Below are 25,314 nucleotides of genomic sequence, written 5' to 3'. Positions count from 1 at the left end.
TGAGATTCCGTGTGAGCCTTTGAACTTTCAATGGTGTCTCCCTTTACTCTCTACCCTGATAAGAAGAGGACAGGGAAATAAATGCCTGTGAGTGAAGGGCTTTTATAGTATGATAATGTAAAGGTCAGGAGAAGGGAGCTTACTCCCTCTCTCCTCCTGAGCCTCCCACAGAGAAGATTTCTAACATAAAGATCATGAAAGGGCAAAGGCAAGATGAACCCCTCCCCCCTTTTCTCAAACAATTTTCCGGCAGGGGGCCAAGCTCAGAGCTGCTTGTCAATTTCAACAATAGAGATGCCTGCCAACTGAGAAAGGGCAAAAGAGAATTCAAGTGCCAGCTCCCCTTCATCACTGCCTCGGGATGCCAGGGGTGTTCTTTGCTCCTTGATAGTATCCACACCCTCTGCTTTGGTTTTTGTGTCTTCTGAACTGAACCGTCCCTAAATAAGCTGAGAAGGCTACCCCTAAGGTGGGGTGAGATATTGAAAAGCTTCAGATGGTTTCAGTTGCTATTCACCACGGCACAAACAGAAAAGCCTTATCAGGGAAAGCAGAGCCAGACACACCCACACAGCCTTAAGTCATGTCATGTAAGGTGGCAAGAACCACATTCAGTCCTCCGAGGTTTTCTGAATGTGATTCTTCATCAGGGTGTTAGTGAATATTAATCTAGAAAACACACTCGGGGGCGTGTCTGTGAAGCAGTTTTTAGGTTGGGTTAACTAAGGTGGGAAGACCCACTCTAAAGATGTGCCTCCCGTGGGCTGGCAGCTGAATATAAAGGGAAAAAAGCATCCAAAGAACCAGAATTTATCATTCTTAGCTGTGGACATACTGTGACCACTGGGCCCCTGTTCCCCCTGCTGCCGCCAGAATGAACTATACCTTCAATGTGTAAACTAAAATAAATCATTTCTCCCTTAAGCTATTGTCACAGCAGTGAGAAAACTAACTAGTACCTGGCATTAAGTGATCAGTGCACAGTAGGTCTCTCAGTCACACAACCCTTCTCCCCTGGGCTGAGCTGCTCTTAAAGAATGTGTTTGATTGAATAGACTTTTAAAATGTTTATCAATGTTATCTCTTAGAAGCCTGTTCTTTTCTACCGAGAGACAGAAAGGGATTGGATCTAGAGGTGAGAGAAGGTAGGGAGGAACTGGGAAGAGTAGAAGGAGGAGGAACTATAATAAGGATATACTGTATGAGAAAAGAATCTATTTTCAATCAGAGATAGGGGGACTAGCACTGAACAGAAACAGCTGACTCAGTTGTCTGCCTAGCAAGAAAAGTAAAATAAAATGTTTACCAATTTAATTTTAATGGACTCTTCAAGCAGATTGTGTAGAGTAGGCACGTGAAGCTTCACAAAGTGAGCACTTATGTATCAGCAACTAGATGAAGGAATTGAACACATCCCGGCACCCAGAGTCCTCTTTCGGGCCCCTCCTTTTCTCTACCACAACGTAGGCAAGCAGACCAGGTTTAGTAACCTGGGGCTGTACTTAGTTTGGTTTATACATGTCTTCCTCATCTAATAATGCACTTGGAAGTCTAGCTCTTTAACCTGCATGCACATGTATGCATACACGTACATGTATATGTACACACACTTGTATACATGTGCATGCACATGCACATACATCCTCACACACTCCACACACATCACATGCCACACAGATACATGCTTGCATGCTGTACAGCCTATATACAAGCACACATACAGAAACTCATGTGCTACATACAATATACACATGAACACATAAATACACCCAACATGCTACATACAATTCATACATGCATACACACACAAGGTCACACACTATACACATGCACACAAAATATCTCTTCGTTTCTCTCATACACACACTCTTTCCATCTCCCCCTTCACACACACAAAATAAGGTTCCTCTCTAAACAATGTACCTCACAATCTTCGACTCTATGTCGGGCTATACATGTATCTGTCTCTAAACAATGAAGTAAGTTTTCTCCAAAAATTTTATATGTTTTTAATGATAAAGTTTATGAAATAAATTTTTAAAGAACTCAAACATAGACAATTTAGGTGCAAACACATTCCCAGGGCACCCCGGTACAAAGAACAGTAAGACCAATCTGGCCTGAGTTAGTTTGGGGTACAGTAAGGCAAAACTCTCTCCTTGGTTGAGGTTTCAGGGAGAATCCCCTATTTATCATCCTATGCCTATTCATAATTGGACATGCATGTTATTAAAATCAGATGCATGATAGGAAGGGCATGCAAAGCAGGAAAATGACTATATGATCTAATCTATCAATCAAAACAGAGAACCACCACCTTTACTGAATGTCTTAATTACCAAACTCCTCTTTCTCTTGAACCCCACAAAAGGAAGCCCCAAACACTAATTGGGACCCAGTAGTATCCTTACTCTTGTGGCCTGCTGTAGCTCTTGATGTTGGAGCCCTCTCTAAACTGCACCATCAGTTTCCTTTGAATACAGTTTCCTTGCTGCTTCTGCATGACTTTGTCTTTATTTCAATCCTTTGAATAAGAGACCAAGAGCCCAGGAGCATCTGGCTAAGTCATATGCTATAACTCTTCTGGAAAGATGCTATCTTTGTCAATACTGATTATTTTCTTTCTCGCTCTGAACTTCATAGAAATAGAATCCTGTAGCCTGTGCTCCTCCCTGCTTGCCCCCTCCCTCTTTTATTCTCAACACCATGTTTGTGATGCTCACCAACCTAGATGCTTCCCACTAGTCCCTGTCTCTCAGTACTGTGGGACAGAGGACTAAGTTACCAAGGCCTACATGAATTTTCTGAGAGGACAAAGGAATACAGACTGTGGTAGTGCCTGGTAATTTTCTAGAACCGCTGGACTAATTCACATTCCCACTTCTTGGGTTCCCAGAGATTGGAGTGATGCAGTACAAGCCCAGAACTGTCAGCAGGTCCCAGGAGCTTGAAAGGACAGTGGCAAAGGAGATACCATGTTTGAGAGGTTCAACCTTCTAGAGAAAGTGCAACCCTAGATTTTGGTGCAGAATTTATGTGCAAATTGTCTTCTAGAACTTTATGTGAATGACATTTATTTGTCTTGCTTCAGGTCATTTGTTACAGCAATATTGGGAAGTCATTCATATGAAAAGGGCTTTGGAATTGGATATTGAGTGGAGAGGCTGAAAGAAACATGAGACTGTTACAGTAAAAACCTAGTTTGCCTTAAGTAGATTACTGTTAGAAAAGTGGACATTGTAGGTAAACCTTGGAAGGAAGAGAAGGACATAGCATTGGAAACTGAAGAAGAGTGACCTCTGTTACGCCACGGCAGAATGCTAAGCTACTGGGAAAGCATAGGTCTCTGATATCGATCTTCAGTGTTCAGCTAAAGAGATTTCTAAGCAACATTTCACAACTGCAGCACTGTTTTTCTTATTGTTTATACCATGAAAGGAAAGAGATCAAATGGTTTCTTTAAGCAAACAGATGACATGATGATTTGGGATCTCCTCAGCCTATACAGACTGTTGAAGATTTATAAAAGAAGAGACTGTGGTGAACCCATGACCTACAGACAAGGCCAAAGGGATGATGGAAAACCTTTGGATAACACTGAAAAAAATCAGGCGTGATAATAAGTTTCCTCAACTATCTCAAAGAAACCCTGAAACCTCAGCTGGCTTAGTCTGAAAGAAAGAGAAAGATGATCAAGTGAAGGGAATATAAGGTTCACAAAACTATTCAAACATACTGATTATTTGAAAAGCTGAAGTGATGGCTTATCTTCATGTTCAACTTGGCTGGATTTATAATCATTTGGGTGACACAGTTCTGGGTATATCTGTGTGGGTGCTTCCGAAGAAGCTTAATTCATTGGTGTCTTATTTAGGGCTTCTATTACTGCAATGAAGCACCATGACCAAGAAGCAAATTAGGGAGGACACAGTTTATTTGGCTTAAACTTCCCTATCATTGTTTGTCATTGAAGAAACTCAAGACAGGAACTCAAACAGGGAAGGAACCTGGCTGGAGGCAGAAGCTAAGGCAAAGGCCATAGAGGGAAGCTGCTCTCTGGCTGACTCATCATGGCTGCTCAGTTTGTTTTCTTATAAAACCCAGGTCCACCAGCCCAGGGATGGCCCCAACCACAATGGGCCAGCCTTCCCACATCAGTCACTGATTAAGAAAATGTCCTACAGGTTTTCCTCCAGCCCTATCTCCTAGAGGAATTTTCTCAATTGAAGCTACCTCCTTTCCAGTGACCGTTGCTTATGTCAACTTAACAAGAAACTATCCAGCATGGCAGGAAAGGCACATTCTGAACAGGGGCAGCAGCACCATCTCACATGTTGGGATCCCAAACTGAATGCAAAGGAAAAAAAATGAGCTGAACAAGACTCTGACTGAGAGTATCACGTGACCAGCCTTCACATGCTCTTGTGGTCACAACAATAACAGGTCTCAGTTGCCCCATGTTTTCAGCTGCATGGCTTGTACCCTGTAGATGGCGATCAAAAGCAAGCCCTTCCATCACTAAGCTGCTTCTGTCAGGTATTATGTCAGAGTGACGATGAGAAACTTAACTAAGGCAGAGTCGGAGGTTGGGAGTGAATGGGAAGAGTCACAAACTGGGATGGAGACATATATCTCCATAATAGCTTGAGACCTCAGAGAAGCTGCCCTTCTAGATTTCCAACCTGTTTAGAGTTACTGCCTCCTTTCACTCTTTGCCTACCTCTCCATCTTGGAAGAGAAATGTCTCCACATGTGCTTGGACATTTTATTTGCTGGGTTTTGAGACTGGGTGTATAGAGTCCAGGCTGACTCAACCAGGGTTTATTTGAACTGATCCTCCAACCTCCACCTCTGCCAGCACTGAGGTTGAGAGTGAGCACTACCATGACAGGCTAGATTCAGACGTCTGAGCTGATGAAATTTAGCTATGATTTTTCAGATGCAGTGAAGGTTGCAGTAACCAAGACTTGGAGGTGTTGTTTGAGAATACTGTATACGTTGAGTGGATTTAAATCTTTAAAGATTAAAGATTAGTAGATTGAAAATGCCAGTAGCAGATCCTGTCCAACAGATCTCTGTACCCAGATCCAATGAGGGAGAGAGCTGAAATCTTAGAAGTGCGAACAATCCTGAGAGCATGGGAGAGACCACCAATTCTGCTCACATTACTGGCCCAAGAAGAACCCGCCTGGAACTCTCTGGATACAGGAACCAAGGACCAGTCTGGAACAGGATCCTTCCAGTTTCTGCCTGTGCCCAGAGCTGACCCAGGGACAGAGCTCTCTGTACCCAGACCCTACTAGGAGAAAGCCAGCCTCGAAGAGTGCTGACACACAGGCTTACAGGAGGGTCAAGAGATGGCAAGACCAGCTAACACCAGAGACAACCAGACAGTGAGAGGCAAGCACAGGAAACAAAGAAACAGAAACTAAGACTATTTGGCATCATCAGAGCCCAGATCTCCCACCAAAGCAAATACTGGATATCCCAACACACCAGAAAAGCAAGATTCTGATTTAAAATCACATCTCATGATGATGATAGAGGACTTTAAGGACATAAATAACTCCCTTAAAGAAATACAAGACAACACAGGTAAGCAAGTAGAAGCCCTTAAAGAGAAAACACAAAAATCCCTTAAAGAATTATAGGAAAACACAAGCAAACAGGTGAAGGAATTGAACAAAACCATACAGGATCTAAAAAAGGAAATAGAAACAATAAAGAAATCACAAAGAGACAATCCTGAAAATATAAAACTTAGGAAGGGGATCAGGAATCATAGATGCAAGCATTACCAACAGAATACAAGAGATAAAAGAGAGAATGTCAGGGACAGAAGATACCATAGAAAACATTGACACAACTGTCAAAGAAAATGTAAAGGCAAAAATCTCCTAAGCCAAAACATCCAGGAGATCCAGAACACAATGAGAAGATCAAAGCTAAGGATAACAGGTATAGAAGAAATAGAAGATCCCCAACTTAAAGGACCAGTAAATATCTTCAAGAAAATTATAGATGAAAATGTTCCTAACCTAAAGAAAGAGATACCCATAAACAAACAAAAAGCCTACAGAATTCCAAATAGATTGAACCAGAAAAGAAATTTCTCCCATCACATAATAGTCAAAACACCAAATGCACAAAACAAAGAAAGACTATTAAAAGCAGTAAGGGGAAAAGGTCAAGTAACATATAAAGGCAGACCTACCAGAATTACACCAGACTTCTCACCAGAGACTATGAAAGCCAGAAGATCCTGGACAGATGTCATACAGACCCTAAGAGAACACAAATGCCAGCCCAGGCTACTATACCCAGCAAAACTCTCAGTTAACATAGATGGCAAAACCAAAATACTCCATGACAGGACCAAATTTATACAATATCTTTCTGCAAATCCAGCCCTACAAAGGATAATAGATGGAAAACTCCAACACAAGGAGGGAAACTACACACTAGAAAAAGCAAGAAATTAATTTTCTTGCAGCAAACCCAAAAGAAGAGAGCCACACAAACATAATTTCAACTCTAACAACAAAAATAACAGGAACTAACAATCACTATTCCTTAATATCCCTTAACATCAATGGACTCGATTTCCCAATAAAAAGACTTAGACTAACACACTGGATACGTAAAGAGGACCCAGAATTTTGCTGCATATGGGAAACACAACTCTGTGACAAAGTTAGTCACTACCTCAGAGTAAAAGACTGGAAAACAATTTTCCAAGCAAATGGCCCCAAGAAACAAGCTGGAGTAGCCATTCTAATATCAAATAAAATCAACTTTCAAGAGTTAACAGAAAACATAAGGAAGGACGCTTCATATTCATCAAAGGAAAAATCCACCAAGATGAACTCTCCAGCCTAAATATCTATGCTCCAAATATAAGGGCACCTACATTCGAAAAAAACCTTACTAAAGTTCAAAGCACACATTGCACCTCACACAATAATAGTAGGACATTTCAACACCCCATTCTCATCAATGGACAGATCATGGAAACAGAAATTAAACAGAGACATAGACAAAGAGAAGTCATGAACCATTTGGACTTAACAGATATTTATAGAACATTCCATCCTAAAACAGAAGAGTATACCTTCTTTAGCACCTCATGGTACCTTCTCCAAAATAGACCATATAATCAGTCACAAAACAGGCCTTAGCAGATACAGGAAGATTGAAATAATCCCATGCACTATCATATCACCACGCACTAAGACTGTTCTTCAACAACAAAAATGACAGAAATCCCACATACACATGGAAGTTGAACAACATTCTATTCAATGATAACTTGGTCCAAGGAAGAAATAAACAAAGAAATTAAAGACTTTTTAGAATTTAATGAAAATGAAGGTACAATATACCCGAACTTATGGGACACAATGAAAGCTGTACTATGGGGAAAACTCATAGCTTTGAGATCCTCCAAAAAGAAACTAGAGAGAGCATGTACTAGCAGCTTGACAGCACACTTAAAAGCCCTAGAACAAAAAAGAAGCAAATACACCCAAGAGGAGTAGATGGTAGGAAATAATCAAACTTGGGGCTAAAATCAACAAAATAGAAACAAAAAGAGCTATACAAAGAAACAACAAAACCAGGAGCTTGTTCTTTGGGAAAATCAACAAGATAGATAAACCCTTAGCCAAACTAACCAGAGGGCACAGAGAGTGTTTCCAAATTAACAAAAATAGAAATGAAAAGGGAGATAAAACAACAGAATCTGGGGAAATTTTAAAAATTATGAGATCCTACTACAAAGGCCTATATTCAACAAAACTGGAAAATCTGGATGAAATGAACAATTTTCTAGACAGATACCAGGTACCAAAGTTAAATCAGGATCCAGAAACCATCTAAGCAGTCCCATAACTCCTAAAGAAATAGAAGCAGCTATTAAAAGTCTCCCAACCAAAAAGAGCGCAGGACCAGATGGGTTTACTGCAGAATTCTATCAGACCTTCACAGAAGACCTCATATCAATACTGTCCAAACTATTCCACAAAATAGAAACAGATGGAGCACTATCAAATTCCTTCTATGAAGCCACAATTGGACTCTTATACAGACCTAAACCACACAAAGATCCAACAAATGGAAAACCAGAGCTGCAGACCAATTTCCCTTTCTATGAATATAAATGGTAAAAAATGCTCAAAAAAAATCCTCACAAAACCAATCCAAGAGCACATCAAAACAATCATCCATCATGATCAAGTAGGGACCCTTTCATCCCAGGGATCAGAGACAGGAATACCTCAATATATAGAAATCCATCCATGTAATCCACTATATAAACAAACTCAAGGGAAAAAAAACATTTCATTAAATGCTGAGAAAGCATTTGACAAAATTCAACACCTCTTCATGTTAAAAGTTTAGAAAGATCAGGAATTGAAGGCCCATACCTAAACATAGTAAAAGCCATATACAGCAAACCAGTTGTCAACATCAAACTAAATGGAGAGAAACTTGAAGCAATCCCACTAAAATCAGGGACTAGACAAGGCTGCCCACTCTCTCCCTACCTGTACAATATAGTCCCAGCCAGAGCAATCAGACAACAAAAGGAGGTCAAAGGGATACAAACTGGAAAGGAAGAAGTCAAAATATCACCATTTGCAGATAATATGATAGTATACTTAAGTGACCCCCAAAGGTTCCACCAGGGAACTCCTAAGCCTGATAAACAAGCCTGTTGTTTCATTATAGCAATTGTACCCCTAACTTGGATAGAAATTGGTACCAGAATAGTGGGGCATTGCTGTCAGCAGACCTGACCATGTTGTTTGGGGGATGATTATGGAAAGACTTTGGAACTTTGGGTGAGAAAAGCCCATTGAATGTTGAAAGATTGGTTCTCTCTTTTTTCAGATGACTCTAGCTTGTTCCAAGTTGACATAAAATTAGTCAGCACACAAACACAGAAAGAAAGAAAGAAAGAAAGAAAGAAAGAAAGAAAGAAAGAAAGAAAGAAAGAAAGAAAGAAAGAAAGAAAGAAAGAAAGGAAGGAAGGAAGAAAGAAAGAGTCAGAGACAGAGAGACAGAGAGAGAGACAGGGAGGGACGGAGGGAGGGAGGGAAAAGATAATAATTTTCAAAAATAAAAAATAGAACGCAGAGAAAAAATTAACTGCAAAGGAGAAGAAAATGTGGAAATGGAATTAAGAAAACAGATTTTAAAATGCTACAGGAAATGAAGGCACCCAGAAGCTTAAGTACCTGTCTATGCTTATCTATGGGCTAAGTACAGGGTTCAAATGCTGGCAGGCTGGTTCCCTGATGGTCCTCCCAGACCACCATGCTACAGAGCTTTTGGAGATGGGAGAGACAGCCAGGAGCCAATAAATGTTTGCCTTACTGTAAGATATGGTGACGATAGCTGGTTTACTTTATTCCGTGAGTTGTTTTGAATCTATGTAAAAATATAGAATCAGTATTGCCATGTAAATTAAATGCATGATGATGGCTTAAATGAGTGCATTCAAGAGAATGCTCATGATTTCCGAAATTAAGTATAAAGAAGTACAAATACAAATACCAAGTCCCCTGCGGTTCACCCTACAGGAGGGCCCCCGCCCCCAAACACTGAGCTGAGAGCAAACCTGAGTTTGGAGGAAGGCTTGATTTATTTTCTTCATCCAAGTCAACCGAGTCTACCAGCCAGGAAAGGGGCCCTCTCGTTCCAAGCTAAATGTGCTTAACAACGAAAGTCTAGACACAGTATGTCATCTCTACCAAGCGGAAAAATGAGACGCAAAGACGGATAATGTGGAGAAGCTGGGCCCATTCTAATGACACTGTTACTGCCGGAGCACTTACGGTACAGCTCTCTGAGAACGCTTTTCACCTTCAAGTTCCACAGACCAGACAGGGAACAAATCAACAACTGAAACTCAAACCCTGACCTCAGCCCTAGAAAGTATCCCCAGCTTATCTTCCCAGCTCACTCCCAGGAGCTGGTTCCGAAGCCCCGCAGGCTGTTTCCAAAACTGAAATCTCCCTTCAAAGGACCAGCATCTCCTAGCGTCATTTTCTTTAATGTTTACAAAATTATCTAAGCACCATTCTGAAAGAAGTTCAGAGAATGATCAAAGAAACAGTAAACCACCCCAAGGAGTTTAGTTCCCCAGTGTCTAACTATGAAGGGGAAGCATTTTTGACACAGAAAACTCTAGAAGAAATGACTTGGGCATTCACAGACTGACTCCAGTTAGTATTCAGCTCCCTCACTCGCTGCCTGGGTGAACCATTTACCTTCTTTATGCCTCCAGTTCCCCCTACCACCATCTCACTCAGGGTGCTTTGGTGAGTCAAGAGGGGTCTTTAATTAATTCTCCATGGGGATAATAAGTAGAAACCAGAACCATCATAGGCAAATCACACGATTATTCTATTCCCTAAGTCCTTTCAAGGATGTTTGTGAGGTTTCTAGAATACAATGAATTCTCAGAATTATTCCAAAGAATTTTAGGTGGTAGCCCCATATAAAATCCCTTGTTGATATCAGCTTACTCCACTGGGTCTTGTACATACTGGCTTTCTTGATCTTGATCAAACACAGCAGGCTGTACTTGCCCCAAGGCCTTTGCACATGCTGTTACTTTCCTTGAAATGTTTCTTCCCTGATGTCTCCTGACTTCCTCCTTGAAATAGCAATGACCCTGAGTCTCTCCCCAGTCTAGCACATGCTAACCTCCCTTGTCTTGCTGTTGCTACAACTCCAAGGGTTCTGATATTTCTGGACATGGTAGGCATCTATGCTCCATGTGCACAGAAACACCCACACACACAGGCACACATGCACACATACAGGCACACTCATGCATACAGGTGCATGCATGCACATGTGCACACACACAAGTGAACACCTGCTGTGTGCATTCCACTCTAATTTCCAGGGACAGGTTCACAGATAAGAGTCAAGAAGTATGCTGTCCTAGGTGTGTGTATATCACACCTATGGCAAGGAGCAACACAGAGCATACATGTCTAGCTATGGTTCTAGATCCCAAGAAAAAGCTCCTAGGACTGATTGCTGATATTGAGGCTACAGAGAGACTAGATCTGAGGTGTTGGACAGTAGAAGTCAGGTCCCCGATATATCATGGAGAATTCTCTCAATGCTTTAAGGATCTGTTGTAAATCGAAGGCTGCTGCAAATTCTTCGATATTGCTGTATTTTTTCCATCAGAGGAGAGCATCTAATCCTTTTGTTTTGTTTGCTGTTAGCATGAGCTAATTACACACAATAACAAATTCCATTACGATCTGTACACACACACACACACACAAAACATATTTTACTGGATGAAACATGTCTTTAATACCAATGCTTAAGCAGTAGAGGCAGGCAAATCTCTGTGAATTTGAGGATAGCCTGATCTACAAATAGTTCTAGGTCAGGCATAGCTATATAGAGTAAGACCCCGTATTAAAAACAGGGAGGGGGCGTGAATGGATTTTGGTCAGATTCAACCTCTTCCTATGGAGAAAGACCAGAACTGTCCTTGGCTGGTCAACAGAGTGGCAATGAGGACATAACATTTTGGGGTCTAGGCATTAAGGAGACTGTCAGCTTCTACCCTGACTTTTTGGAAGTCTGCAGCTTCAAAAGTGAGACACTGTAGTTCACTTTAAAGATGTTAGGGTTAAGGAGCCCAAACACCAGACAAAATGAGCCTCCGTGTGCAGAAGAGAGGCGAGCATCAGCTTCCATCTTGAGTGTGAAGGGCCGCATCCTTGCCCAGGGACCCTCATCCATGCCACGGAGCTCAATGGAAACCATTTGAGTTCAGACAGTGACAAAATGGTCACTATGGGCTTTTAAAACTGTTCAGTTTGGAAATGGCTCACATTGCAGCAATCTAGGACTGGTGCAGAACTACCTGACATCAGACACTTGACAACCTTCCTTCTAGGACAGGCTGCTGAGACGGTGAGAAGACCCTTCCGCCATTCAGTTTGTTGGTCAGATCCCTCCAGCTTGCAAAGGCTGTTGCTGGGGATCCTGCGTGAAAGTAGCTTCCAACAAAAGGCACCAGAGTCACATTCTACCCCGCTTCCCAGTCAAACGGCTGGACGCATTGGTTGGTAATGGAATCTAGCATGTTCCCTTGAGGAAGGCCTGCCTTCTCCATCAGAACAGTGTGTGGCCCAACTAAGATATGTCAATGGACCGAACTCGGAGCTTGATACTATCGTCCTTATCAGAAATCTCTCTACAAATGAAACCAAAAGCCATAAGCAGAACTTTCCAGAACACTTGGTGAAACAAAAATCGATCTTCAAAAGGAAAGGGTTATAAATTCTTCTCAGACTGCTGTAATGAAAACAAGAAACGCATTCATCTCTCATTTATCCTGTTCTTAGGGGCCTCGTTTCTGCGTAAGAGTCTAAAGGAACGTTTTTAAATTTCCCTTTCCGATTCTCCCGAGTAAGGCCCCAAACGTTAAAACATCATTTACAACGGACATTACACCATAATACAGCAATCCTCTCCTTACAAACCCTACCCACTTTTGCCACTCAAGCCTCAATTGACAGGTGCTCAAAGGTGCTGGTGAGGACAGATTCCTGAAATCAAAGCTGTTACCACACTGCCCCCTCGTGGGTGGTGCTGATTCTGCAGCTCGGGTTCCGAAGTTCCATACCTATTTGCGAGTCCACAATTCTGAAGCAGGTAATGTTATCCTCTTCAGTGTCCTGGGGCTTGGAGATGAGGAAGGACCAGCAAAGATTGCATAATACAATCTCCTGTGATTTTTTTCATTTACAACTTGAAATCTGGAACTAGAAGTACATGGGGGGGGGACAGCATCTTCAACAAATTGTGCTGGTCAGACTGAATACCTGCATATAGAAAAATACAAACAGATCCACATTTATCACCTCGACAAAACTCAAGTCAAAGTGAATCAAAAGCCTCACATAAAAGCAGACACACTAAACGTGATCGAGGAGAATACATTGGCACAGGAGACAACCTTCTGAACAGAGCACAAATAGCTCAGGCACCAAGAAAAACAATTAATAAATGCAACTCCTTCTGTAGCACAAAGGACACAGTCGATTGGAGCATGCAAGAGGCAACATACAGAATGGGGAAAAATATCACTTCCCGACAGCGGACTAATATCCAAACTATATAAACAAGAAACTAGATACTAAAAAATATAAATAATTCAACTTTAAAATGGGGTACAGATCTAAACAGAGAATTCTCAATTGGATAATCTCTAATGGCCAAGAAACACTTAAAGAAATATCCTTAGCCACCAAGGAAATGCAATTCAAAACCGCCCTGAGAGTTCACCTTACAGCTGTCGGAATGGCTATGATCAAAAACACAAGTGAGATCTCATGCCGGTGAGGATGCGGAGCAAGGGGAACTCTCCTCCACTGGTGTGGGAACACTCCTCCACTGGTGTGGGAACACTCCTCCACTGGTGTGGGAACACTCCTCCACTGATGTGGGAGTGCACACTAGGGAAATGGATTCAACTACCTAGAGACTGATCTCTCCCACTCCTGGGCATATACCCAAAGGACACTCCATCCTACTCAACTTAAGAATGGATAAAGAAAATGGGATACATTTATGCAATGGAGTATTGCTCAGCTATTTTTTTAAAAATGGCATCGTAAAACTCGTAGGCAAATGAATGAAACTAGAAAAACAATCATCCTCAGTGAGGTAACCCAGACCCAGAAAGACAAGAGTGAAATGTACTCACTTACAGGTAGACATGAGACATTGAGCAGATGATAACCAAGTTACAATTCCTGGACCCAGAGAGGTTAGGTAAAGAGGAGGGCTCTGCGGTTGTGGGGTGGGGGGCATGAATTTTTCTGGAAGGGAAGATAGAATAGATCTTGCAAGTGGACTGGAGGGATAGGGGGAGCTGGGATGTAGGAAGGAAGAATAGAGTGTGGGTAGAGAGAGCTAAGACTGAGAGGCATTCGAGAAACAGTTGGTAAACCTAGTGCCTTGGAAACTCCCTGGAATCTATGAGGGTAACCTCATAGTAATGGGCTCCTAGTAATGGGGGATGTAGACTCTGAACTAGCCATCTCTTGTAGCTAGGCAAGGCTCCCAGGGGTTAGGACTGTGTTGTATTCCATTGAACTATTGGCCACGGGGTCCTGTGGAGATTCACAAACAATGCAAGATGATGCTAGGCCAGAAGTTTACTCTCCACAAACTGACAGTGGGTTCCCATTGCAGAGGACAACTTCCACTCAGTTCATTAAACGTGAAGAAGTCAAGCTGGTGTCTTCATGGATGGTTTATATATGCTTGGGCCAGGGAGTGGCACTATTAGGCGAGGCCTTGTTGGAGTAGGTGTGTCACAGTGGGTGTGGGCTATAATACCCTAGATCTAGCTGCCTGGAAATGACTCTTCCATTAGTAGCCTTCAGACGAACATGTAGAACTCTCAGCTACTCCTGCACCATGCCTGCCTAGATGCTGCCATGCTCCCACCTTGATGATAATGGACTGAACCTCTCAACCTGTAAGCCATCCCCAATTAAATGTTGTCCTTTATAAGACTTGCCTTGGTTGTAGTGTCTGTTCACAGCAGTAAAACCCTAACTAAAACACCTACATTCATGTCTCTTTGGTGCAGGAAAGTACTCTATAGGCTACTGAAGGAGAAAGATGAGTATCCAGCCAGCCACGAAACCTTTGGCTTACAATCTGTCCTGCCTACAAGATGTGCTGGGGGAATGATGGTGCGAAATATGTGGGAGTGGCCAACCAATGCCTGAGCCTCATTGCACAAGAGGGAAGCCCATTCCTGACATTGCTTCCTGACATGACCAGGAACTTCCAGGCTTCCCTGGCAGCGGATGAGAGCAAATTCAGACCCATGGTGGAGGGCAGGGGTAAAGTCTACAATTTAATAAAGAAGACCAAGAGAGGGTGATTTAGATGACAAGGAAGGATGGGGTGGTAAAAGGACACAGGAGAGGAATGAAGGGGTGAGAGAGGGGTTAGACTGAGGAATCAAGGGGGGAAATGGTATGGGGACTTGGGGAATGGAGAACCACAAGGCACACTCTGTTTAAACATGGTATAGAGGTATCTAACACATAATTTTTTTAATTTTAAAGAATAAAAATAAATATTTTAAAATAGAATCAAAGGTGCCAAAATTTGAAATTCCTTCTCCAATTTGTCCCCAGCCCTTATCACCTAACTAAACTATCCACACAAAACCCACTAGGATAGTGATGATAGTTTGACCCACTGTCTTAATACGAGATCTCTTTCCATTCCCTATAGACCTTTCTAGATCGTCTACTTAAGACAATTTTACAGCGTTGGAACTATTTTGTAATTTGCTTGATTCACTCAATATTATAAAGTGAACTCTCGTTCATGCAAAATACCTGCTTGCCCTTCGGAATAACTCCTAATGCAGAAGAGCTATGTAAAAAGAGCTCCGCCACCCCTGCATCCCCATGCATCCCTGCATCCACATCCAGTGGCTCACAACTGCCTTTAATTCTAGATGCAGGGAGACTGACACTCCTGGTCTCTAGGGGAATTTGCAGGCACAACACACACACACACACACACACACACACACACACACACACACACACACACACACACACACACACACAGCCCTTCTCCTTCTGCTTCCTCTTCTCCATGCCACCAGAGTAAAGCATGACAGTAGTTCTTGCATTTATCAGGGGAGGGAAGCCCACACAGGCTAAGTGACTTCTGCAGGTCACTGGTTAAAATGCTCAAAACCACCTTGATAACCTGCCCACCAGTTCTCGGTGTTGCTTGGTCCTTCACCACCACTAATTACCATGCTGGTATCAGCTACTGGACATTTGATACGGAAGTCAAAAGTACTCCTAGTTCCTGTGGCATTCGCATCCTCCACTGTAATAGTGCTGAACCCTGTCTGGCTTGTGAGACAGGAGTCCTCTAGGTTAATGCTTCAGGCTTAAACCTGATACCAATCTTGTATTTTTTCCTGACTATCAGATCAAAGCTCAACTGGGATGTTTAATCAACACCTGATCAATTCGAACTGCTTTAATTAATTTTTCCACCAAATTGCTCTACTCTTTAATGGATTTTTATCAAATTGATCGGTTGTATAAGAGTTGAGAAGATATAATGGGATAATTCCATTACGTTTAATTTTAGTGGAAAGATGGGGTTCAGGGAGTAAGAAATATCGCTGGGGATTGTGTGGATAATTTTAAACCTGAGGAAATTGAGCTCTCTAATACGGCTACCGGAAAAAAAAATCTATTCATTCAATCATCGTGTTAACATCAATGTTATATCCACTGAGTACCAGAATTGTGCAACAAGAGATACTACAGAAATGGTCCCGAGTACAGTGCTAAGCTCTGCCCCGGGTAGTGTATGCTTTTTCTGCCAGCTGCAGCTATACCCTGCTTTGCCTGCCCTGTGATGCTCTGTTCTGAAGCGAGTGTGGTGCCGCTTGGACAGTAGAGGGCGCTGGAGAGACGCTATAGGCGTAAACAGCTTCTCGCACTATGTGTGTCTGGCTTACAACTTGGCAGCTGTAGGCTGAGGAGACAGCAGAACACATCAATCTACGGATTCCCCACACCCAGGGTGGCTCAGGCAACACTTCCTGAATGTTCGTTGGGTAAATGAATGTACTTTATGGAGTTCCTGAAGTCGGCCAAGCAAGCGTTTGCTAGCTTTAGTAGAGAAGCCAGAGAAGCCAGAAGCAATGTGATTCTGTAAATCCCCTGGCTTTAGGATGCAAACTCTACATTGTGCGGAAACTTTGGTACTGCCTCCCCAGAATATTTTTTGTTGTCGAGCTTTTCTCTTTCTTTCATTCTTTCTTTCTTCCTTTCTTTCTTTCTCCCTTTCTTTCTGCTTGTCGGTTAAGGAATTTTTTTAAAAGGGCACCAGCCAGTTTATGGTCTGTCGCTTTTTCGCTAAGAGTTTATAAAACATCCACGGTATCCTCTGGTGTCAGTCCAGTGGTGTGGAATACATTTCCCAACCCAATGTAGACAGAAGGCTTTCCATCCCAGCGATGCCTGCAAGTCACATGGGAGCGATGAGGCATTAGCTTCACACTCCTCAAGTCAGAAAGAGCCACAGCCAGGATCCATCAGGGATCCCCTGGGACCCCTCGCCAGCCCTTGTGGAAAGTGAGAAAGCCCAGCTGTCATGGAGATATCCAGAAACAGAACAACAGCAGTACACATCTGCAACTCACACCTATACGGAGACCTCTCAGGGGATACACACACGGTAGACCCAGCTCTGCGATAATGGGATGGAGTTTAAAACTAAGTGTACTGGGGGGATGTTATGTAGCATTGCTAAGTAACACAGAGTGTAGCAGCCGGAAACAATTCCTATGCATTGTTAGGGGTGGGAGACTAAGCGGGTGCCTGTGTCTTTCTGCGCCTGTTGGGGAGGAATCTGCCTGCCTACACGCCATTAACAGCTTAGCATGCACATACTTGTGAGGGTTGGTCCTGGTTGCCAATTTATCTGAATCTGGAACTAAAAGGATCCCTGCTGGGCATGTTAAGTAAGGAATGTTCTCTGTTACTGTTACGTTATTTGAAGTAAGAAGACCCATCATCAACCGGGCGCTGCCTTCCAGAGGCAGTGAGACAGCTGTGATAGATGGAGAAGGATTTTTGTCCTATGCCTGTTCGCTTCCACTCTTGCTGGCAAGTCCACTGGTCCTGCTGCTGTTACTACTACATTCTTTGGTGGGCATTCAGACCCAGCTTCAGGCTTCCAATATAGACTGAAGACCAGTGGCTCTCCGGGAATCCTTCAGGATTTCAGTGCTAGACGGGAATATCTAAGACACTTCATGGACTGAGTTCTCACCCTGTCCAGTGTGAGGTGTTCATGGTTAGACTACCTAGACCAATCTAATAAATGTCTGCTAAATGTGAGTCCAACCTATTTGTCTTGTTCCTCTGGAGAACCCTAACCAACACTGTTAAAGACTAGTTTTTTTCTGAGTTAACCTTCAGCCCAGTTGACATGAGGAGCACAGTGTTGACAGCAACTGGACTGTCTTCCAGAAAGTACCTCATCCCAGACAGCCAGTAAATGAGAAAAGACCACAGGGGGTGCTCATGAGGCACAGATCACCTGACCAGAGGAGCAAACCTGTGTTCCCAAATCCACTGCCTGTCTTTGTTTCCTCTGCCTCCATAAAGCCTGCAGGCTGGAGATGAGAGAGAAGAGTTTGTCTTGAGTGTGTTGATCCATTACCTTCCCTGAACAAGGTTCTCTGAATAAATAAAGCACAACTTTAAGATTTAATTCCTCTCTCTGCTCACTGACAGTTGTGACAGGCAAGGCTTGCAACAGCCCTTGGTCCTAAGGACTAATATGAACTTGGGCCAGAAGATTCTTCTGGACTCTTTGCCTCCGGTTGGCTGTGAAGATCTGCTTCTGAGAGCAGCCTGGAGCTCTGCGTGAGGTGATTGATGGGGATGCGGGGGACTCAACAGCCCAGGAATAACACTAAGCCAAATGTGTGTCTGCTTAGGTGCCTTCAAGGGTAACAAAACCACCTAGAAATTGACAAGTGGATAGGTGGGCTCAGACCAAGCTCCACCATCCTCTAAATCTCAGAAGTCCCAGGAGAAACTGTCTTTCCCACACCAGAAGGTTGTGGGGACAAGGACAGCACCAGGAAGACTAAGACCGACCTTCCACATTTTCTGGGTCTTCTTTTATGACTCCATCGATGGGGGTGGCTTTCCCAGACTAAGCCAGGTAGAATTTCTCACCCCTTCTGATGAACAGAAGGCAGTCACCGGATCCTTTTTTAATTGCATATGTGTGCGTGTATTTTGTGTCTGTGTCTGTGGATGTACATATACCAGCACCCATGTGTGGAGATCAGGAAAGGACTTTCTGAATTTGGCTCTCTCCTTCCACCCAGTTGAACTAGGGTTCCTCTCCATGTTTGTGAAGCTGCACTGTGAACACCACACTGGCTGGCCTGCAAGCTTCCAAGTGCTGCGTCTGTCTCTGCCTCCCATCTCTCAGTGAGTGGAGGTGCTGGGGTTGCAGACAGACACAGGACTCCATGCCTGCCTTTCCACGTGGGTCTTAGGAATGGAACTCGGGACCTTAGGCTCCAGTGCCTAGTATGTTTGCCTGCTGAGCCATCTCTCCAGTCCTCTTGATACCAATGGTGCTGTCTCTGGTCTTGTTGTCTGCTTTGTCTCTTCCCTTTCTCCATACCATTGCTACCCCCACTGTCATCAGCATTAACCTTGTAACTTGACATCCAAAGTGTACAGATGCATCTTAAATGCAGAAAGGAACCAATTCCTTCAGCCTCAGTTTCTTTGCCTGCAAAATGGGGGCAATAGGTTTCTAGGAAGAACAGTAGAGAGCACCCAGCAAAGCACTTGTAATTCTGTCACCTTCCACATCTTTGTCCTTCTTTGTAATAATTTTGCCTAGTCCACCAGACAACACGTTCCCCTAGTTTTCATGGGTAGACAAAGCTCTTCTTAATGCACTGTGGATCTGCAAGTCTCTAATCTACTTCTGTTTGCTTTGCCATTATAACAACCAAGCCATTGTGGTCACCTAAGAGAATCCAACTAACAACCTGGGACTGCCTAAGCCAGAACACACAGCTGTATGAGGGGGTGGGACAGGAAGGGCTGGGGTCCTCAGAGCCATCTCTCAAAGACGGCTGGTCAGGAAATAGCCCAGAAGTCACTGAGAAGCATCCTGAACTGGGCTGGGAGCCACCTGGGAAGGGGTATGCCCAGGGGTGGGAGTTCAGAAGCACAGGCTAGGAATGAGGTTTCTGTAGATGATGTTCAGGCAGAACTGAAGTCTGAATTGTGCTGCAAACATCTCTCTGGCCTCTGGCAGTTTCCAGTGGATTTAAAAGCAGACCTAAGACTCCTTGCCTGCTTCATCCAGTTTTCTCATGACTGCCATGTTTGGGCCTGCTGTGAGCTGTTGCTTCATTCCCGCCCTATACAAACTATTCTTGGAGCACCTCACCCCCGGACTGGGAGCCCAAACCACCCACAGGAAGCCTACCCTAGCCAACCTGTCATATAAATTCAACAAGGAAGAAATAGCTCCGCACAAAACAAAAATTAACCTATATCCATTACTTCCCATTTGTCAGGGTTTCTATTCCTGCACAAACATCATGACAAGAACAAGTTGGGGGGTGGGGATTTATTCAGGTTACACTTCCATGTTGCTGGTCATCACCAAAAGAAGTGAGGACTGGAACTCAAGCAGGTCAGGAAGCAGGAGCTGATGCAGAGGCCATGGAGGGATGTTACTTACTGGCTTGCTTCCCCTGACTTACTCGACTTGCTTTCTTATAGAACCCAAGACCACCAGCCCAGGGATGGCACCACATACCACACACACACACACACTTGATCACTAGTTGAGAAAATGCCTTGGCTGAGTCTCATGGAGACATTTCTTCAAGGGAGGCTCCTTTCTCCATGATAACTCCAGCTTCTGTCAACTTGACACACAAAACCAGCCAGTACACCAGTGTTGCGATAAAAATGCCCTGACCAATGCAATTTACAAGAAGAAGAAGATTTTAAAAAAAGATTCTATTTGAGATTACTTTCCAGGGGTAAGTCCAAAATGGCAGAGGAGGCATGGCAGCCTGGCCTGGAGCAGATCACATCTTCAACCACAGGCATGAAGCAGAGACAGTGAACTGGAAGTAATACTGAGTAAGGCTAACTCCTACGCCACTCCTCCATTTCAACAAGGCCCCATCAACTCCCCAAACCACACCATTAACTAGGCATAGAGTGTTCAAATACCCAAGCCCATGGAGGGCATTTCTCATTCAAACCGAAATGTCCTGAGTTTGTTGTTGTTGTTGTTGTTGTTGTTGTTGTTGTTGTTGCTGCTGCTACTGCTGCTGCTGTTTGCCTTAAATGAGAACATTTTTATGGATGGAGGACAAAGCATACCTTAGCTTTTAATTTCCACTATTTACAATGAATTTGTTCTCATTATTTGTTAAATAAAGCAAGGCATGGCGACTTGTGGGACATGGATCCCTGGTGCTTGCTCTCTGTTGGTGATATAAATGTCTTTGAAGTATTTCAGACTTCCAGTTTCCTGAGTAGAGAGACTCAGCTGTGTTATCTTCCATAGCCACATTTTACCTACAAGGAAATGAAGCACAGAAATGCCAAGTTCCTGTCAGACCTAACCTTTCTCATCAACGGTATTCCAGGACTTGACACAGAGGGGCTGACTATAATGTCTGTTCACATAGTCACTAACTTGTGCAGCAAGCACTGTGTGTAGAACTTTCGACAACAACGGGAAAATGCCGCCAGCGGTGAGACCTGTGGTAGAACCCATCCTCTCAAACACCAAGTCTGAGCAACCTCTGTTGGCCATTCTTAGGCACACTCCATCCCACACTCAGCCTTAAGGCCTTATCAGCCATGGAAGCTCTTGGTCTCAAACATGGCTTCTTCCCAGCGCATCTGAAGCTCCATCCACATCTGCTGCCATCACTGTTACCATCTGCGGTCAATGGAGGAAGGAGGATAAAAGATTCCCCAGTGTCCAAGCAGGGACTCGGGAGCAGGCATGACACACGTGTGACAGCATGACACGGCACTGTCATCCACAGAGTTTGCAGTAGAGAAATGCACAATTGAGTTTTAGAAAAAGAGGGAAATTACAGGTGAAGCTAGCTCAGTTGGGAAAGCGCTCATCCTACAAGCGTGAGCCCTGAGTTCAATCCCTAGGACCTATTGGAACATACCCAGGTACTTCATATCACATATACTTGCATGTACTGGACATCACAGAACCAGGGAGGCAGGGGCAGGAGGATCTCTGGGGCTCACTAGCCAGCCAGTCTAGTCTAATTAGTATGCTTCAGACTAATAAGAGACCCTGTCTCAAATGAGTTTAGACAGCCTTCCTAAAGATGACACCTGGGGTTATCCTTTGACATCCCTATGCATGTACACACATATACATGGATACCCACATACATCTGTACACACACACACACACACACACACACACACACGCACACATGCACGCACGCACGCACGCACGCACACGTGCTCTGACAAATTACAAAGCAAACATCAACCTTTTAAGTAGCGTTCCAGTTTTGAGTTGGGCTGCACTCAGGTCACGTCTGAGTAAGAGCCTTAAGTTATATCTGTGAAGAGTGTGCATCTCTCCTGCCCTAAGAAGGTTCTGTCGGAGTGGGTTCCGATTCATTTTTGCCACATCTTGCTAGCTTGGATAACTGTTCACACCCAAGGCAGCCCCTCACCCCACAGGAAGCCAAAAACCCACCAGAAGAAAAGAAGTTGGAATCAGAAACTCCCTTTGCCAGCCCATCCTCAGGCCACGCTCTGCAGAAGCAGGCTTGCTTCCAGTCCCCTCTCAGACAGCGCTGCTGGTATGTTGAACTGTAGTTTGTTTGCAGACAGAGCCCAAGTTGCTGTGTGGTCAGGAAGAACAAATAGGAGCCGATAAGGGAGAGGTGGCCACAAAGGCAAACACACAGCCTGCAATCGATATAGTGAATGTGTCAGAAGGCAGGCCTGGAACTCAAGTGGGGTTGCTGCCATTTGAAGCATTTATCTCCCAAGCTGAGAGGCCCACAGCTGAGAGAGCAAGTTTGCATTTCAAAGAGGCTTTAAGAAGTGCTACCCCGCCCCCAGCCTGCCAACCAGGACTTGGAATCTTCATACTTCCTCAGCCCCTAACAAAGCAATCCCTCCAAAGTTGGGCTTAACTCTGCAGGAGGCAGAGAGGAAGCAGCTTTTCCAGGAACCTAGGCAGCTTCTGTGCCCCCAGGCTTAAGGCAGGGAAATATAGAAGAGGTGAGAAGGGCAGAAGGGTGTAAGGGTTAGGACAGATTTTTCAATAGATAGATGGGCATTTAAGAAATGTAAACATAATCCCATTAGCTGCAGAATAACATAGGAAAAAATTCCTGGGTTGCACTGTCCATCAGAAGAGGTGATGACCTTGTGCCTAAGAACTCTTTGGGGCACTGAAGCCTCATTGAGCATAGGAAGGATGGAAGGATGGGGAGGAAAAGAAAGAGAAAGAGAGGAAGAAGAGAAAGTCTCCACACACACACACACACACACACACACACACACACACACACACACACACACAGAGGGGAGGGGAAAGGGAGAAGGGGAGAGGGGGGGGAGAGCAGGGAAAGTAAACCAGATGCTGATTGGATGAGGGTTGAAACTTTAACACAAAGGACAGGATGGGAAGGGCAAGGGAAGAGGCAGGTGAAGGAAGTCCAGCCAAGGCTGCAGAGAGCCAAGGCTGTGGGAGTCCAAAGGTCTGTGTGGCTACAGGATGACCTGCACTCCTGGCCAGCCAGTTGACCAGATAGATACCATGCTCGCTGAGCAGCGAGGCAGCCCATATGGAAAACATATGACCACTGTTTTCCATACAGTATTGCCTATGGCAGGGAAAACTAGGACTTGGGACCAAACAGATAGAGTGATGCTAAGAGCAACCATGAAGAACAGGAGGGCTAGGCTGGGGGGTTCAGTTGAAAAAATGTGAAAGCCCAGTGTGAAGACCTGAGTTCACAGCCTACAAGCCATACTTTGCTTGTTGTTATTGGTGGTGGTGGTCCTGATGGTGGTGATGGCAGTGGCTTGGTTTGTTTGGTTTTTTGTTTGTTTGTTTGTTTGTTTGTTTGTTTAACCTATAAGTAGTAATATGCTTCCATAAACTCAGCACCAGGCAGGCAGAGATGGGCAGGTCCCCAAGACTCACTGGCCAGCAAGCCTAACCTACTTGGAAAGTTCCAGACCAATAAGAGACCCTGTCTCCAAAAGAAGGCGGGCAATGCCTGAAGAATGACAGCTGCGGTTATCATCTGCCTAACACACATGAAGACATTCATGTGCACCTCACGCACATGTGCGCAGGTGCCCATGCGTGCACACACACACACACACACACACACACACACACACACACACACACACACGCTGTGAGGGCAGCTCAGCTAGCCTAAAGAGATTTCTGTCCCCAACAAGGGACACAGATCAGGCCCAATACTACCAAGTACTGACTCTAAGGCCTCAGGCACAGCAGCCCCACCCCACCCCATCCCCCTGTCTCAGGACACATTACAGCAAGTGTTTGATCAATCATGGCCCCTCTGGCTGGCTGAATGCCTCAAGGTGTTCAGGTCCCAGTAGCTGGATTGTCCCATCCCAGTGTATGTTGTTCTACCTACTTGCAATATGAGAAAAGTGCTGTAGACCGACTGCTTAGAACAGAAAGATTCACTGCTCTCAGTTCAGAGAAGGTGAAATCTGGAAAGCATATTTTTCAGTGTCTAGTGAGTCCTCACTTCCTGGTCTGCAAATGTTCCCTTCACTCTCCCTTCATTTCTCCACACAGTGGAAGGGGTAGGAGATTTCTTTGTGGGAGAACACCAAGTCCATTCCTGAGGGCTCTGACTCTATGATGCTAGTATTTTCCTGCAACTCCACCTCCTACGTGGAGGTTAATCTCCATGGTGAACTTTGTTGAATTCAGAATTCCTGAGGACACAGATCTGGGTGTCTGTAGTGGCATTTCCAGACATATGTAGCTGAGGAAAGACGAATCTTCCTGCATGTGGGCATCTCCATCTCACGTGCTCTCAGAGCCCCATGTAATAAGGAAAATGTAAAACCATATATACCAACAGTGATGGCCCCAGAAAACTGTAATAAACCTGAAAAGGCCCCATTGCCTACTGATGTGGCACCTACCACTCTACTACGTTCCCTCCCTTTCCAGATCAGTAACACGTTGTGAGGTTTTGTAGCTTGAGACAGTAAGCTACGCCTCCATAGGCATGTAGCAAGCCACTTCATCTAGATTTGTCTAAGCACCCACTGTGCCTACTCAGTGGCAAGGAAGGCTGGCAATGCATCTCCGAAATATCCCTGACGTGAGAGACTGCAGCGCTGGGACTCAGCTCACCTCTGTCACAGATTCATTCTAACACTTAACAATGCTTAACAGGGCCAAACACCAAGGTCTTAGGGGAGACTGAGCAAGGCGCTATGAGAGGCAGCGAGGATCAGTGAGTTTGGTGGTTTGAATAAGAAATATTGCCCACAGGCTGAGGTATTTGACCACTTGATTCTCAGTTTGGAGGCTCTGTTTGGAGAGGTTATCGACCCATGGTAGGGTACAGCCTTGCTGGGGAAAGAACAGAATTAGAGACAGGCTGTGAAGGCTCGTAGCCTCAGCCTGCTTCTT

The sequence above is a fragment of the Rattus rattus genome, chromosome 6 (assembly GCF_011064425.1).
Source record: "Rattus rattus isolate New Zealand chromosome 6, Rrattus_CSIRO_v1, whole genome shotgun sequence".
In the NCBI taxonomy this organism is placed as follows: Eukaryota; Metazoa; Chordata; class Mammalia; order Rodentia; family Muridae; genus Rattus; species Rattus rattus.
Note: the sequence above shows the minus strand (reverse complement) of the source record.